The sequence below is a fragment of the Pezoporus occidentalis genome, unplaced genomic scaffold (genome assembly GCF_034315485.1).
Source record: "Pezoporus occidentalis ecotype Australia unplaced genomic scaffold, CSIRO_AGI_Poc_V1 ctg254, whole genome shotgun sequence".
Taxonomy (NCBI): domain Eukaryota; kingdom Metazoa; phylum Chordata; class Aves; order Psittaciformes; family Psittacidae; genus Pezoporus; species Pezoporus occidentalis.
In genome coordinates, this window is record NW_026914437.1 from 287126 (window position 1) to 304991 (window position 17866).

The 17866-nt window shown below is 46.5% G+C and overlaps 1 long non-coding RNA gene across 1 annotated transcript in view; it reads right to left on the bottom strand.

Annotated features, from left to right (window-relative positions):
• LOC134166168 (uncharacterized) overlaps positions 1-16373 on the bottom strand; it is a 23115-nt gene extending 6742 nt beyond the window's left edge. The window contains exons 1-6 of the long non-coding RNA XR_009965781.1: positions 15465-16373; positions 13733-13926; positions 9077-12111; positions 6362-8941; positions 4554-5453; positions 2998-3832 (exon numbers count right to left, since the gene is read on the bottom strand). This is a non-coding gene — a long non-coding RNA (uncharacterized LOC134166168). The remainder of the gene's footprint in view (positions 1-2997; positions 3833-4553; positions 5454-6361; positions 8942-9076; positions 12112-13732; positions 13927-15464) is intronic.
• Positions 16374-17866: the final 1493 nt, after the last annotated feature.

Genomic DNA, 17866 nt, shown 5'->3' on the forward strand with positions numbered 1-17866 from the left:
CTCCTCTCCTTGCACAGCAGCAGGGTGGGAAGGAGCAGGAGTGCCTGTGTGAGGCTCTGAGGAAGAGCTGGAGGAAGGATGCCAGCTCCATGTGGCTGTGGCCAGTGGCCACTCTCAAAGCTCTCCTCTGTGTGCAGACACTGGCCAGGGAAGCAGCAAGGGAGCAGACCCAAGACAGCCAGGTCCAAGACCTGCAGGAACTCCCCAGGGCTCGGGGATGGATGCCATGGACACTTCTGGGAGGCAGATGGAGAGCGCAGCACAACGTGCCCATCTCCCAGTTTGCAGTGAAGATGTAACGTGCAACATATAAATCTGCAAACCCTGCAGCTAAATCTCAATGGAAACCAGCATATGGATCCAAAAATGAGTCACAGGTTATTGTGCAAACTGCACAGCCCAGCTCTATTAACAGGGGGGAAAAATAGCACTGAAAAAGTGATGGCTTGCCCAGACTGTTAGAGCACGTCCAGACTACATATAGAGCCTGATGCATTTATACAGCTGGTGGTGCAGGGCATGAGGGCCCCCCATGAGCACATGTGGAGAGATGGCTGCATGATTACTCAGAGATAGGATCCTGCATCACTGCAAAGCCCAGAGCAGCTGAGGTCAAAGGGAAGAGGGAACCGAGGGTGTTCTCATTGCAGGGCCGTGAGGTGAGGTCAGGCAGAAGATTTTATAGGCATCCAGCTCCAGAGCTAGGAGCAAACAGAGGTGATGACGCCACTGGAATATGATTCAGGCAGCAAAGGTATTTAAGAGCTTAGTTCCCAGTTGTTTCAAAAGGAATTAGGGACCCCTGCGAGAATTACTACCTGGCCATGGGTCTTGGTTCCTGAAGGAGGTGGCTGATGAAGGTCATGCACGGGCTCAGCCAGCACCGAATGACTCCCTTCGTAAGGATGGGTAATTCAGCTGGCACCAAATTAGGACCTCGCACCACAAGACCCACTTCCTCCACCCAAAGCACGCTGCACCCTGGGCTGCTGTGATTCAGGCGGTGTGCACGTGCTGTGACATTCCCCGTGCAGGTGATTACCAGGAGGAGACCATGGCCGGGCTGGGTTTCTGCACAGAGCCAGGTTTCCAAAGGCAGGGCTGGGAAAACATCACCCAGAGTGAGAACCAGTGTTTTTAGACCAAATATTTAGTGTTTTCCCCTTGGCCAGCACTTGTTACTGATTGACTACAAGTGACCTCCAGCTGCCTTATTGATTTACAGAGGCTGTCAAAGGACAAAAAATGAGCCCCATGGCCAGGACCTGAGAAACACCCTGAATGGAGCTTGTGCAGCTGAATAAGCGTCCTTCCAGCTCTTTAAATCTTGAAGAAGAAAAGCAGAAGTCAGCTGGAGCTGCTGATCTACAACGCAAACACCGGTGGGATGTGAAGATAAAGCTGCAGCACTAGTGGACATATCTATTAGCCAAAAAAGCAGTGCAGCCTGTTTAATTCACAGCTATTTATGGCTGGGCACATGATGTGATAGTCAGGCCTGAGTGTTTAAAAAGCAAATGGAAAGTCTTCCGAAGGCTGTTAGGTGGTTCAAAGTCAGGAAACTCTTGGATTTTGGTGTTTTCTGACCCACTCTCGTATGTCCCAGTGATGGGAAGAAATGCAGGAGGAAAGGAAGAGGCTGGAGAAAAGAGAAAGAGGAAAAGATTCCTTTAGAGGGAGGAGGGGGAGCATTGTTTCACCTTAACCTGGCATGAAAACACGGTCGTTGGACTGGATCAACTGGCATGAAAAGGCACTACCCATAAAGGGGTTTGTGCCTTCTCTTCCTCCTTCCCTCCATTCCTAACACACCCAAACCAAGGGGGGAGTATTGTAACACATGTAAAGGACATGACTTCCTCTACCGCTTGAAATAAATAGCAACCCAACAGTAATAAATACCCAGGATGAGATCGTATTCACCCAAGGGTAAAAGTGCTCACATGAAAAATCGCTTAACCATTAACTGCAGTGGATAACCTTTGCTTCAGTCTGTGGCAGGACCAGAGGTGGAAAACATGGGGCTAATTTTAGAAAAGGGCTCCTAGGAGCTGGATATGAAAGCCTTGCACGTCTGGTAGAAACCGTAATAGAGGATAAAAGTCACAGCTGAATGATAAATACGATGGAAAGAGCCCGTGGCCTTTAACAGAGGGAAGTGATGCTCCCAAACACTGAACTTTCTCTGAAGCAATCATGAGGACAGAGATGGTCCAGCTGATAGAGCTGACTTGGATCAAGGCCTCAGAGTAACTTCCTCACCCAAGGCTTTTGAAGACATCTAGCTGTCCTGCTGGGAGAGGTAAGGCAGCCCCTTGAGCCAACAACCGGTCAAAACATCGGAAAGAAAGGGTGAGACCAAAAGGTCAGTTCTCACAATGGAGGGAAGTCATCGGCAGCATCCCAGGGGACCTGTGCAAGGCTCTGGGCTGCCTGAGGCAGATGGTCTGGAAGAGGGATGGGTTACAAAGCTTGTTGCTGAGATCAAGTTATTTAGGGCTGCAAAACCACAAGCTGATTGTAAGGAGCTCTAGACGGGCATTGTAATACCAAGTGTCAGGATGGTAAAACAGCAGATGAAATGCAATATTGATTAATATATGCATCAGGGGGGAAAGCAAGTCCTAGCTGTGCATTCCTATGATAGCTTCAAACAAGCTGTTCCCATTTGGTCCATTCTCACATGGATCTGACCAGGCCTGCCAGCCCAGCCTGCCCCCAGCATGCAGGCAGCCCTCTGAGCAGGCCCTGCACATCACACCTCTCAGAACAGCATCAGCAGCTTGACAACTTGCAACACTCCCATTTACAAGCACAAAAGCCTACGGACATCCAAGAAACCCAGCAGCACTTGCACACCATGCTCAGACCGGGCTGGTTACTACCTTGCTATAAAAATGCTACTTGCTATGAGAGATTTGCTCCTCAGATCACTGGAAAAATCTCAGCCACATCCCAACCCCATAAAGTCAAATCTTGTCAAAACAGGAACCTTACCTCCATCTGTCTCCACAAGCACACGCTGGTGCTGCAGGAAGGACAACGGTCACAGGCACAAATCCTTCCAAATCTGGAGCCTGGAGTCTTTTTAAAAGGCGCTTCCAGGTCCTGCGTCTACGGTGCTTGGGAATCACAAAGCTCCATCCGGTAATGACTCCAAGGTTGGCCTTGACCAAGTCACTCCATGCCTGGACAGAAAGCAAGGTACAAGCAGGATATTATACACAGCAGCGGGGCAGAGGAGATCCCACTGTCCTTAGCAGGACTCACCACACAAACAGGCAGGGTCATGTTCTCCATCCAACGTGTAATTCAATTACATGAGCCAAATCAAGCACCGGTACCCAACGTGCAATAACAGCACCATGGAGGACCCAAGGGGTTCCCCACGCTCCCAAAGGGTGCAAAGAAAGAAAACCAAGCAAAACTGCCCCCCCAGCCCTGAAATGATGTCAGATGGCTGGAAATTGGGGCAGGAGCACCCAGCTACTCCCTGCGCCCGACACGAGGTGGCGTGTGGCATCACGGATTGGGGACCTCGCAGGCAGCGATCCTGCTCCTGGGTTACTTCGCCTTTTGAAGCGCAGCATCCTCCGGTTGGGGTTAGATTCGCCTCGCCCCAGTTAATCAAACTGCTTCACACACACGTGGCTGAACGAGTTAGATTTTCCAAGTGGAAAGCAGCTCGCTATGAGCAGGATGACTGGTTCTGTTCGACTGATTTAATCCTTGTTGGGTTAGTAATTTATCAGGAGAGATTTTGGGGTTTATCGGGGGGAAAAAAATAGACATAGCAGGGCGTGTGATAAGGCAATCAAATCCATTTCCAGAGCTGCAGGAAAAAGGCACAATGTATAATTTATTTGAGGCTTTTTCCTCTCCCTGTTTGCAGATTGCACAGTTTCTAAATATATTGGTCCAGTTATTCAGAATTATTCATGAATCTCTTCAGTGAATAATACTTGACCTGCAGATCATCCCAAAAGTGAATATTGCAATCAGATTCTCCATTTCTGCTGTGATTTGTTGTAGCTAACAGATGTACAGTGCTCAGGTAATTAACTCAGGACGAAACTCCAATTGTAGATTTGATTATATTATTTGCAATTCACAATTTTTACTGTGCTAGCTCACTCCAAAAGTCATCTCATCAAGAGATGGGCAAAAGGATCTTATCTCTGACATAATGGAACCGCTGCTTTTATCAGTTGGCTTGGCATTTTGGGGAAGGAGGGACAGGAGCCATAGCACTGGAGGGGATGGGTGTGGATACAGCAGGTTTGACCAGAGTCAGCAGAGAAAAAACATAGATTAAAAGGGAAAAAGTTAATGACTTTCTCAGATCTACTCATCTATCAGGTGTGATAACAGGACTTACATCAAAATCCCCTTATCCATCGGGTCTCTGATGGTGCTGAAAATACCGTGATGGGCATTTTTCTCCTCTACCATCCAGCCCACATCTGTGCTTGGCTTTACTTAATGTGTTTGTATTATGGGGCTGCCTAGAAGGGGCCACACTTTGCAAACAGTGATGGAGAGCTGCAACTCACCTGTGTGGAGCATACAGTCCAAACAGATGGGTGATGGGACAGAGCAAGTGGTCCCTCGGTGCCTCTGCCCAGTGGAACATCCTTGGTCTTGGCTGTAGAGGCTGGAAGGGCTGAACCACCTTTCTGCAACCCCTACTTGTTGGCCTATCAGTCCCAGCGAACTCTAAGCGTGCTGGCAAACAGGAGCATTTAGGTACCATGAGTCCCATCTCCCAGCATCACTTTGGAACCTTGTTATAGCTTTTAAATAAATAAATTCTTGAGTGTTGCGATCACCCTTTTCATCTGCCTTCAGATGGCAGAGCCTGTCAGCGATCCCAGGCTTACACGTCCCTTTGCCACCACCAGCATTAAACTGTTATTCTCACTTTGATTTGTGAATGGAAGTTTAAGGCCTCACTTAGCCACAGAATCTCCAAAGCAGGAGTTTTTGGAGCTCCATCAATCCTGATGAGACTCACAGGAGGGTCAGGAGGAGCAGGGTTGTCACCTAGGGACTCTCCATGAGCATTAAAAAGAGATGGGATGCTCTGATGCATTTCCCTTGGGTAGCAGCTCTTTGCTTGCTCACTGAGGATGTTCTGGGAGGGAAGTGGGTTTTGGGGATGTTTTTTTTTGGCTTGGCTTTTGTTTGCCTGCAAAAGCCTCTGTGGCTCAGCAATGTGTGCCAGCCAGGAATCCTGCCCCACAGCCACCCCCAGCCTCATAAGGACCATCACCACTCATAAGGACCATCACCCAGCAACTCTATCATGGGCACCAGGAATAAATCCATCCCACGATGCCTTTCTAAATGTGTTACCTGCCGATTCAGTTTCTCTTGTTTAGCTATGGAAGTTTTTTAGCAGACCAAAATTGAAGGAGGATTTGCTGCTCCCACCCTGGCAGGAAGATTTACACCTGAGCAAATGATTTGTAACAAACACTGTGCAAGATAGATGGAGCTGCTTCTCTTGTTCACAAATTATTCACAGACCATGGGCTTGAAGAGGACGGAATTTTTCCCCTTGCTTTGTAAAATACACACACATGCATTTTTTTATCATTATTTATGGCCGTTTTCACTGTAAAAACCACTCCTGAGAGCATCTTTTGCAGAATTATAGCAGCTCACAGGTTGTTCAGTTGGCAATCTGGAGACAGGACAGGTTTGGGGGCTGTGGGGTTTTTTCCTTCCTCATGTTTTTAGTAATTGCCTTGGCCAGTGAGGCTTCCATCACGGGTTTGAGCCTCTGGCCATTACAAGGTCATAGAATTTAAGTTCCTGGCCTCCACTTTTCTCACCAGGCTGCTCAAGCGAGCGTATCGCAGGAACAGCGCCTGATTTTGCTGGGCGAGCACAGCTCCTTAAATCAAGCTCCAGGGCAAACGCTCATGCCCGAGCATCTGAGATTGCATTCTGCAAGCATTCCTGAGCCGGGTGGGAAAAGTGCTGCTTGTAGAAAGGATTCTGGCAAGAAGGGGGGCTTCTAGAGCCTCAGGGATCATCAGAGGAGGAAGCGGTGGGAGACGGACACATAACTAGAAACAGGGACCCCAGGCCAGGTTGGACAGAGCCTTGGGTGGCATGGGCTAGTGTGAAGCAACCCTGCCCATGGCAGGGGGTTGGAACCTTAAGGTCCTTTCCAGCCCAAACCATTCTATGATCCTATGATTCAGACACCCTGAAGGGCTCAGAAGGGTACTTCTACATAGGACCTTGGGTTTGCTTCTGTTCCGTATGTCCCATACAAGGGTCTAGTTTTTCTGGCTAAAGATTTCTTTTCTCTACTTTTTCATAGCTAGAATTTAAATGCATCTCCATGTACCTGACAAAGCAGGGAGTGGGGCAGGTCCCCAATCCAGCTGTGCTATGGTCATATGGAGTTTTCCTTCTTAGCCAGCCAGGGAAGTGAAGCAGCCCCAAGCCTCGCTCTTTGGGTAGCTGCATCCTGAAGGAGTCATGCAGCCCTATGAAATGGGCACTGCTGCAATCTGCCTTATAGCATCTAACAGTTCATTGCAAGAAAAGAAAGACAAATACCAGATTTGAAGATCCAGATGCTGCTAGGTGCTAACTGGGTCACTGTGCAAATCCCTTCTTCACGGCTCATGTGTTCCAGATGTGAGCTTGTATGTCTACGCTACTCATCGATCTGTGCAAATCATGTAACATGTAAAACTCAGTGGCCTGTGAGCTGAGTAAATACACAATTAGCCTGTGAATCCATTATTGGTAGGAGCAGCTGGGCTGCTTAAATAAATGCATTTGCAAACTCCTCTAGGTCTGCTTCCAAAAACACCAGTGTGTTTATACAAGATGGGGTAGCCAGGCTCCTACACTCTCTGCTCACCAAACCTTCCCTGGCAGGGGTTCAGGTGCTTTCAGTTCTGCACAAAGAACATCTGAACATGAATACATTTTTGCAAACAGAACTAAAACTCTTTTGATTTGCAAAGTACAAGCAAAGCACTGTCTGTGTTCACCCCCTGCTCACTGGAAGCATCAGTAATGGGTCAGTCTGAGGCAGAGCAAAATAGACACGGCATAAAAATACCCACCATGACCTGGTCCTGCAAATGCTGAGTAACTTTATGCTCTGGAGCAGAAATGCCTTGAAACAAAAATAATACCCTCATTCCTGCTGGAGCCGCACACAGGCTGGAATTAGCAAGGAGAGGAATAAAAAGCTCCGTTTCCCCTTATTCTGCTGTTGCATCCTCAACTGACAAACCCAGTCAATGGGCTGGGGAAAAGCACATCGTTTGCTTTGTGGGTGCTTGGGTGGGTATTGCTCATTCACCCGGGGGAGCCCATTTCCACCCAGCTCTCTCACTACCACACAGCCTGCAACGCAGACACCCTGGAGACCTTGTGCTGGAGAGGAGGAGGAGGAAGAGGAGGAGATGATGAGCTCACGTGGCTCCTCAGCTGCCTGCACAGCACCACGCCGGTGGTTTCAGCCCCGTTCCCACAGCACAGTCGCTGAGGGCAGGCTCTCAATGGCCACCTTTGTTGGCAGCCACAGGCAGGAGCGTGCTGGCTGCTGACGTGGCACCCGCCTGTGTCACCTTGCCCTGTCCCCTGCTCCGGGCACACAAGGAGGCCGCACCAGGAGCAGAGCCCTGCCTTTGGCCACAAGCAGGGGCTCAGGGCACCTCCTTCTGAATTCTTAGGTTTGCTTTTAAACCTCAAAATGAAACGAAGCAGGGAGGGGGTGGAGGCATTTCCCCTTCCATACGTCCTTCCTCCTTCTTCCTTTCCTTATTTCCCCCCTTCCAGTTTCCTCCTCTACCTGTTGAAACACATTGACCACAACACAATGAGGGAGAAGCTGCAATTTTAACGTGTGAAGCTGTTACAATTTGAAATCACTGCTTTAAAAGACACAACAGACAGCAACCAAGATGCGGAGCACGTGTCCCCGCTGGCACCCACAGCACCCAGCACCACTGGCCGCCCCGCTGGCACGTCTCGCAGACACACTTCCACCCCAGCAAAAGTCAATGTTTGCATTTGTCACCTATATTTTTAGTGCATCCTAGACCCAGCCGTGCCTCAGCACAGCCTTGTGGGCCAGCTGCCACGTTAGAAAGGCACCTCCCAGCTAATGTTAGTTCATTTCTGGAAGGGACAAGGAAGGAAGGATCCCCGAGTGAATCCTGGCAGGAGCTGGCTGCAGGGTCCCCTTTTTACCAGTACTTCAGGTTCTTCCAGTTCATGAGGACTACGTGCACAGCAAAGGCATTTGCTCTGCAAGTGGCCTCCCAGAACCTGACCTCTGAAATGCAAACAACACCTGCAGCAGCAAAGCACCCAGCACAGACCCTTCGCCCTGGGCTGACTGCACCACACAGGGACCATCGGGATAAATCCATTGACTTTTGGTGGCCTTTTGGGGTCCGCTTCTAAGAGGACTTCAAAGAGTTACAAGTAATAGAGACCAATTTCCAGTTTTCCTTCATTTTGTCTTGACTTTGGCTTATCCCAAACTGCTAGGAAACTATTGAGTGTCACGCATCTTTGCTGTGGGCACTGCACAGCTCCAGTCATCCCCAGCAAAGAAGGATTCATGCCTCTTTCTACATGAACTGACAGCCACTGCCATTCAGTCCCACTCAGCATCAGCTCCTTTAAAAACATCCCCTAAAGCAGTTGTCCCCAGTTTAAGCACATCCTGATGAAGCAGAGGGTATTGAATGGATGGAAAGCAAATAATACTTTCTCTTTCCCTGTGCTGTGGGAGGGATCACGCATTTCACAGGAGAATAAGGCCAACCTTCATGGTGCCAAAGTCCATGGCTCACCTCGTTCCTGGCTCCACAGGGGAAGGCTGACTGCTCCTCCACCTCTCTTCTGCTCCATCCCCACCTCAACGCCAGGGACAGCGATAACACATGGGCCTGTTCTAAGGATAAAAGTCAGCTGTTGACTAGGAGGTGTGTTAGGACAGTTGTGGTATCATACCCCAGGGTCACCCAGGCCTCTCAAGCAAGGAGAAAACCCCACAGCTCCTCTGCAAGGCAGAGAAACGGCATTATACCTCATGCTGATGGGGAGTGGAGGCCAGAGAAATCAGAACCACTGCTGGAAGCCAGGAGCAGGCAAGCATGGTGAGCAGGTCACAGACTTTCCTTCCCCACTCTCCACTGCATGATTTAGTAAGTGGTTATGAAAAGTAAACCAAGTAAAGAAAAAACTGGCTAAAGGTTATAAAAGCCTGAGCTCCCTTTTGTCTTTCAGCCTGCCCAGGTAAATGTCATTATGGGAAAGGCTGGAGATTGGATACAGCCCTCAAGTTCAGGAGTTCTAACTGGGAGTGAAAGAAAAGGCTCTGAATGAAGATAACTGCAGCAGTTATGTGACTAATCCGAACATCTACAGACATTTTTCCCCTCTGCCTGTAACAGTGATGTGATCCTAAACATCTGTAAGGAAAACAAGCCCACTGTGGCCAGCAGATGACTAACTGCTTGCAAATAATACAGGTGTCTTTTTTATATATGACAAAAGCCTGAACTATCCAAGATAATAACGACTGAACTATCCAAGATGACAGTGCCCCACTGAGGTGACTCAAAGGCGGGCACTTGAACACAGTTGCTCTTTCCAAAAAGCAGCTGGGAACCGGACAACGTTAAGAGCCCGGCTGTAGCATTCCCAGCTGGAATGAGCCTTTTGTTCGAGGAAACACACGTGTCAGGAGAGGGAATGGGCCAGTTGCCACCCCACAGCAATGCCTTCAGTGGCAAGGTCAGGCTGGATGGCCCCCAGGCTGGAAAATAGGCAAAGTCAAAATGCTAGCTCTACCCAGTCTGGCTTTTGGAGTCGTCTCAAAGTCAGCCTCCCCCATCCCCATCTCCTCTTACACATCACTCATTTTCTAATTCCGTCAGGCAGACATTTAAGTATGTGGAGTCCATTTGTGCAGGCATCAGAAAGCCAAGCTCATTGGAGATCTCAGCCCAAAATGCACTTGAGAATGCACTATTAACCGCATATTACCCACAGCGCCTCTGTGCAGAGGAACATTTACAGTGAGCGCTGAAGGCAGACGCCTGTCCTGCACAGTTCAGGTTGCTCTCCCCACACTTACCTCTGCTGCAGCTGAACAGGGTCATCCTCCTCCCCATCCGTTTTCCTTTTCTGAGCCTCTGTGGGCACAGTGGTAGAGCCAAGTGAGCAGGACTCTTTCAACAGCAACAGAGGCCATGGAAATCAGCCTGGGAAGGGCTTTAGGATGCTGCAAAGAAGGAAAGGATAAAGCAGATGATATTACTACAGCAGGATTGTTTACAAGATTTAAAAGTCCCGTGTTGCCATTGACAATTAACTATAGATCAGCAGAGGAACATCATTCTCTACCACAAGTATGTGTATTTTTAGATAAATATGTTCCACAAGTGTTTTGTAAAGGAAGCTGCTTTGCCTAAAGCCTCTACTTCTTCTCAAGGCTCCCGTGGTACAATGTAAACCATGTTACTAATAACAATTGTTCCTGCATTTGTTTTGTGCACAGAGATCACAAAATACACAGTGGGTATTACTTGGGAGTGCCTGTATACTCCTGTATCTCTGTCCTTCGTATTCAACCTTATAAAATAAAACAGGCAACTGTGAGTCTGGGGAGGGACACAGCCCTGCCCTGAAGAGATTACAGTCTCCATTGGATAATACACTGCAAATTATACAGGTGAGGCACAGACCTCAAACAAGCAGAAGGGGGAGAGTGGCTCGGTTTGGGAAGGAAAAGCAAGTATTAAGGAAGACCTTGAAGGAAAATGGAAAGATAAATCAGTAGGGGTAACCTAGGATTTTCAAAGACTTAGCAAGGAAAGAGAGAGTCCATACATCAGAACACTGAAAAATGGATTGATTGGTAAAGATGAGGTCAGACACTAAATTTAACTGATCTGGGCTCCGGCAGCTAAGCTCTGCCAAATGCTGCGCTCTTAAAACCACAGAGACACCAAGCAAAAAAGGAAAGACAACCGTACCGACCTCCGAAAGTTCATCATCCACAAACACGTCCTGAGGTGGCCGTCAAGGCAGCCTTGCTCACAGGTCTCCAGTGTCACCAGCAACTTTGCTTATCTCCCACCGGCCACAGCAACATGCCACAAGCAAGGCAATCCCAGACAAGGTGGGATGATGGCTTGGCAGATGGAGCATCTCCTCCACGTGATGCCTAAGCTTGGCTCCTACTAACTGGGCTAGCAGAGTACCTCCCTAGTAGCTCATCAAGGCTATGCCTTGATTTGTAGACTCAGCTGAATGGGAACAAGCACAGCAGTGCAGCAGACATGTTGTAGTGAGGGCAGTGCAAGACGTAAGTCAGGCAAGGGCAGGGAGAGGGCACACCGTTTATTAGGTCAGCTGGTGTACTTGGAGAAACTACACATGCTTTCAGGCACATAAGGCTTCCTTAGGTCTGAAATAGAAGCAATAACCTTAGAGCTAAATGCAGGTTGAGAATAATTGTTCTGAGTTAAACTTCATCGTATTAATGAATTAGGCAATTTGTGAGAAGGGGTGATGGGTTCCTGTTGATCAAAGGGAGGATACTAACCAGAGGACAGCTGATAATGTCACTTATGGCACAAAGAGAGAGCAAGAGAGACAGAAGACAGGAATATTTATTGCCTAGGGATGGCTGGTGGTAGCAAAAACTGTAACGTAATATGCAGTCAGTATCTGTGTGACTTTTATATCTTAGAGTCAGGCATTTTAGTCTCAGATTGTCTTTGGAATCACCATCGGATACCTTCCTTGAAGGTCAGGAGTGAGGGGTCAGAAATGCAGTGGTTGGTCTCTTACCGAGTGTTTCTGTCCTTTACCTTCTTGTACAAGTTCATGTGAGTTGGTCTGCAGTTGTTTGCCACCAGACTGTCAAATCTGTCATGCAAACCACGCAGACAGGAGGGCGGTGGTAGGTCCTGGTCCTTCTGTATCACTTAGAAAGCTGACGCCATGAAGCAGCTTTGGTTCATTGCCACACTTCTGAGTTCATCATGGCCCCTTAGATATCTTGTTTCCTGTGAAGCGTCACTCCCAGGGAAGCTCTGATTTCCTAAGGATCTAAATTTTCACATAAAAGTTCAGTTCTTAGTGGACTTGCAGAGAAAAGCCAGAACATTCTGAAACCTTTTTAACATGATACTCACAAGATAAATTAATATGGTGCAAGGTTGATTCCTATTTACAGTTACCTCATGAATTCTAAAGTATTATTGGAGGCCTGAGTTCTAATTTCTCCAGTGATTTGGTTTGGCAATACTGAAATGAGTCCTTAAGGACAGCACTGTGAAGGCACAAATGGAGAATGTCTTTACGTGTGACTCAAAAATGAAATGCCAACTGTTCTGAAGTAAAATATGACCTATTGCTCAAAGCAGTTCATAAATATAATGTGAGATTCACAAATATCTGCAAAGTATTTTCAACAGTGTTAACATTTTCAAGTGGTAGCTGGGAATTTTGCGTTCTTCCCACTAACTTGCCAAATGGAGGGGATCTATGTACCTGACTAATCCTGAAAGACACAGCCAGACTGAGAACCCATTGGCTTCAAAAATACCTTGCAGTTGTATTGTAATACAATACAACATTACAATACAATATACAATTATACAATATACATTTATTACAATATATACAATATACATTTATTACAATACAATATTGTATTGTAATACAGTACAACATCTGAGATTCAGCAGGGAGTTAAAGGCTCAAGTATGGGCTTAAAAACACCACAACTACTTTTGACAAGGCTAAAGCAATCTGTTGGAGACCGGGCAGACAGCTCACAGCACAGCTGGTGGCAGAGCCTAGCAGCCCTGGGTGTGCTGGCACAAGAGATTCTTAACCCTATGGTCTAATGAAAACCAAAGGGGAATTTGTTTTAGTTTGTACAATCTGTATGCAAGTCTGATTTTGACCAGCAGCAACTTCAGTGAGTAGGCTGGTGCAAAATTTTCACATGATTTGTACTGGAGAAATATATACTTCCATATCTGTAGGAACACCCACAGAAATTCTTTTAGAGAATCACAATAGTCGGTATGTGAGATCTCACTGCTCTGGAGGCCTTCTGCTCTGATGGTGGGTGAATCAGACACTATACACCATGGACAATGAGAATCAAGGGCTTCACTTCTACATGCATGCCTTGTTTCAAAATGTAAAGGTCATCTGATACACGTCAAGTGAATTGTACAATGGAGGAGGCTCTCAAAGGCCACAGAGACTCAAGGCAGCAAAAGGTGGGAACAGCAGGTCAACCTCAGATGTTCCTGTGGCACATAGAAATTGGATGAAGCTGTTTATTGACAGCCAGCTAATGTCTGACACTTGCTAAAAGTGAATTTCAATGGAGATAGAGGAGGAAAACAACACAGGAAAGGGCAGTGGCTTGCCCAGAGTCAGATCTGGAACACGGGGTGCCTGAGCTGTCATCTGTTATGCCATGTTCTTCACTAACTTGCCACCTCTCATTTCCATCAACATGACTAAAAACTCCCAGGCTGCTGCATTACTGAATGAGGCTGCCCAAGCAGCAAATTCAGCCAGTTTTGTGAGACTTTGAGCATCTAATATAATCCTTAACTGTATTCTGACACTTAGTAGGTCTTTACGCTATGTCTTTAAAGTGAAGTCAAGTAGGCCTTAGCCTGCAAGGGACAGAGGGAGAGGGTACCTGTCAGTGGCTAGAGCCTTGTGTCCTGAGGTCTCCCATGGCAGTTCCTGGCATCAAGCAGTTGAAGAGATGAGGTCAGTGAGAAGTGCAGTCTGGGTGAAAAGAAGAGCAGCATCAAAGCCTGGTGCAGCAGGACAAGCAGCACGAGGCAGCGAACAAAGGGAGCAACGTACAAGCTGGTCCTTCCGAGGATGCTGTGGGAGAGGGAGAAGACAAAGGCAGGCATTATGGGTGAAGCAGGGAATGGATATGTTCTGCCAAGGAAAAAAAGGTGGGTTTGCAGGTCTTGTTTCAGTTGCATACAGCCTTCTCAAAGAAGCTCACAGACACACTAAACAATAATTAAGGCACAGCATTCCCAGAGTCCTCTTTTGTTTTATGCTAGAGGTAATCTCAAAGCCAAAGGGGATGAGGGAATGCAGCACAATGAGCTCCATGAGGGCACGGAGCTGACAGACTGTTTCAATGTAATGGTGTCTCAGCTCTCAGAGGAGGGGAGGATCTCTCGTTTCAGGCCTCTGAAGTGCTAAATTACCAACTGAAACTACAGCAAGTTCCACCAGAACTGCAGCCATCGGTAGCACAAATTGGTTTTAACAAACAAAAGCTGACAGAAAGAAGGATGGGGGCTCAGGGATGCCTGTGCTCTACGCCAAGGCTCTTCTAAAAATATTTTACACCTGCTATTCGTTCTGCACCCTGATCATATTTTGTCTATGAGGTAGAGAACTCGTAGTGCCAAAGGGAACGTGGTTTATGTTCCTGAGTCTTAATGCTTTTTCCCTTCTGTAAAGCAAAACTCCTTACTACCGTCACTAAAATAAAGCCAAGAGGACAAAAGTCATAGACACGCTGCCGCGGTAACAGTTTAACCATCCCTTTCACTGATCTTTGGAAACAATCCCTTCAGCAGGATTTTACAGCTCTGGCACATCGATTTAGTGAACTTTTTATGCAGCTCATGAGAGGAATGCAGCCAGCTCTGTACACTCATTTTAAATCAACTTGCTGATGATATAAAAAAGGAGTGCTGAACCGCCGGTTTGCTTCATCTGCTCCACAACCACCAACACAAACTCTGAGGTATTTATTCCTGAAACGTTAATAGAACAGTCTGGGGTGTCAGATCAGTAACTGAACTCTGCTTTGATCCCATGCTGGTCCAAAGAGCTGATTTAACAACTAGTTGTTTGGTTACTTGATATTTCACAAATGCAGCGGGGCTGTTTGCTACTGACAGGCTTTTGCACATTGCAATAGTGGGAGCACAGGGTGCAGACAGCTGGGTAGGCAGCCGTGCTGTAGCTGGGTTATCACCTGCCACGGCTGTCTGTAGCAAGAGACTGTATGAGCCATGTTTAATAGCTAATTTTGCATTATGAAGGAGGGATTCACCTTCCTGTGGCTAACATCCAGTCCTCAATTTGCATAGATCATAGAATCACAGAATACGAGGCTGGAAGGGACCTTAAATGATCATCTGGTCCAACCTTCCTAGGCAAGGCATGACCTAGACTAGACGTGTCAGCACCCTGTTCAGCCAAATCTTCAAAGTGCCCTGTGTTAGGGAATGCATCACTTCCCTGGGGAGATTATTCCAATGGTTGATTGTTCTCACTGTGATATATCAATGATGATAACTTAGTTGATTAACAGTTGACTAGAATACCAATGATATATGTACTCATGATAGCATAGTTGAAGTTGAGAGAATTACAAAACTTGTACTCACCAAGACTCCAGCGCCAGGCCTGCCTGTGCCCTCTGGATTCACATCCTTTCAGAACTAGGTATTGTAACCTCCACCTGTGAGCTGGCCCTTCTTTACAGACATAATCCCATCAATTTCATTTTGGTGAACACTACTAGACTTGTGACCAAGAGTAAGGTCTGTCACCTACCCACAAGATGCAGCACAGCCTAGAGCTGTCTGGCGATCCCGTTTCACCCCACCATGCCAAGGTGCTCTGAGCTCAAAAGTTAGGATCTTGTGCTGAACTGAGTGAGCCTTATGGATGGATGTGCTCTGAACTTCTGCTTGGGTGGGGACTCTGCGTGAAGAGACCCAATACACTGAGCAGCACTGAGGGGACACATACTTACGGTTTTACCCTTTTCTTCACTGTAAATTAAAGACATCTTCCGAGGTTTAACTTACACCATCAATTTTAAGGAAGTAAATTGCATGTTCACAAGAGAAAATACAAAAGAACTTGCACAACTGAGCAAAGGCTCCCTTTTCCCCACTCACTCCCTTTTAGGTCCTTTCTGCCAAAGCAAAGGCACTCACCTGACAGCACAGCCCCAGAGCAGAACACTGGGTGCGTGCAAATTCAACCAGATTGACTCAGCGCTCATTTAGAACAGAATGTTGCAATGTAAATATTTATCTAACAAATTCAGCACCAAGCTTTAGCAAAAGATAAATAAATGGGTGAAGTAGACTGAACAGAAAGCACACATCTTTAATTACTATAAGGAGTAAGAGACAACATTCAAAATCTTCACATTTGCATTCTTTGAGCAAACGGGAAGCTCTCTCGACAGCTTGTCTCCTTGCAAAGCACCACAAACAAACCCTGCTTAGGAAAATCCTTATATTAAAAGGTGCTGCAAAAAATAACCTTGTTTCCAGAGATCCTTCCTGCGCAGGGCTGGTCAAAGTGGAAGGGAGCAAATCGGCATGGGAAGAGGATAAGCGCGATGACCTTTAAGACAAATGATCTCAGTTTAAATCACAGGAATAGAAGTATTACAGAGCACGTAGAACAGTCTCCACTGTCATTGCTCCACCTCGTAGGCAATGTAGGTAATTTTATTGTATTTTAAGTAGTAAAATTGTAGGAAGTCTATAAAAACATACAAATAGAATTAACACAGTTAAATTTCTCCATTTCCCAGTAATAGATCCACTTTTGGGTTTTTTTCTCTAATTCCTTTTAAGAGCAAAATCATTCAATTAAAATTAGATACCAAGTGATGCACTTTTAAGAATAGTTCTGTCCACTGATGTGCTGTTAGTGGAAAGATAAACCAGAGGGCAAACCTAATAAAAAGGAGCCAGTTAGAGACAGCTGAACACCTAAAGAAATCTTTGCTCCATTCTTGCTTTTCAATCGGTTGTCAAGGCACTAGAAATTGATACCATGGTCAATCCTGCACCGCCACCCACCCCGTCCATCTCTTCACAGCCTCTACCCAAGGCAAAGAGCTTGCACTGATGCTGAACATACCCTCTTCCTACAGCACCAGGCTATTGCCACCAGATTAGGGGTGTACGCTGCACGGAATGCACACCAAGTGCATCAAACAGGAAAGGGCTGATCTTCATCCTAAACTCCAGTTTCAGAGTACTGAAGTTCTGATAAATTTAATCCTCTGCAGCTCCTGCAGCTTAAAATTCACCATGGTAAGCCAAAGGGCTACCCACTTGGCATGTATCTTCTCTGTGCAATTGGAACTGTCGTGGAAAATAAGGTGACATTTGTTAGATTCATATGTTAAAAAGAGTAATTTCTTTTCCCCTTGACAATGTCCACTAGCAAGGAACACTATCTGCTGGACAGATGGGAAAGAGCAAGGGATGCAACTTCCAAATAACCCTGGAAAAGCAGAGTTGCTTTGTCAGCCTCCGAGTTATTCCTCCTCCCACTCACATTCAGGTTTTGAAAACCTATTCAGTTAAATTTAGTACAATCCACTAAAATAAAAACCTTTGAATAAATCTAATCTTAACCTTGGTTCATCTTATTTAACCAAGCCTCAAAGTATGAAAACTACAAGCCTAAAACAAAATAATCTCTCACTGTAGTTGCATTTCATTTCTCTTTTTAATAGAGCATCCAAAATGAAAGTTTACAGTGAGTTTAGTAAACTGTAAATCAGCGCTTTTATTCAGTGTAGTTTCTGAGCTATTAATCCCCAATACAGAAGCAGAACGCTGACGCACGGGCCTAGGACCTCTGGAGAGAATGGTTCAAATCCGTTCTGATGACGTGGAAAGGGAATTTTCATTGAATCACCAGAGTCCCTTCTAGATAGATCAGGTCGCGCGACAGCTCCACATTCACACAGCTTACAGCCTTAACTCTCAAGGAAAGAAAATATAAAATTACCTTTTTACCTCAGCGAGCT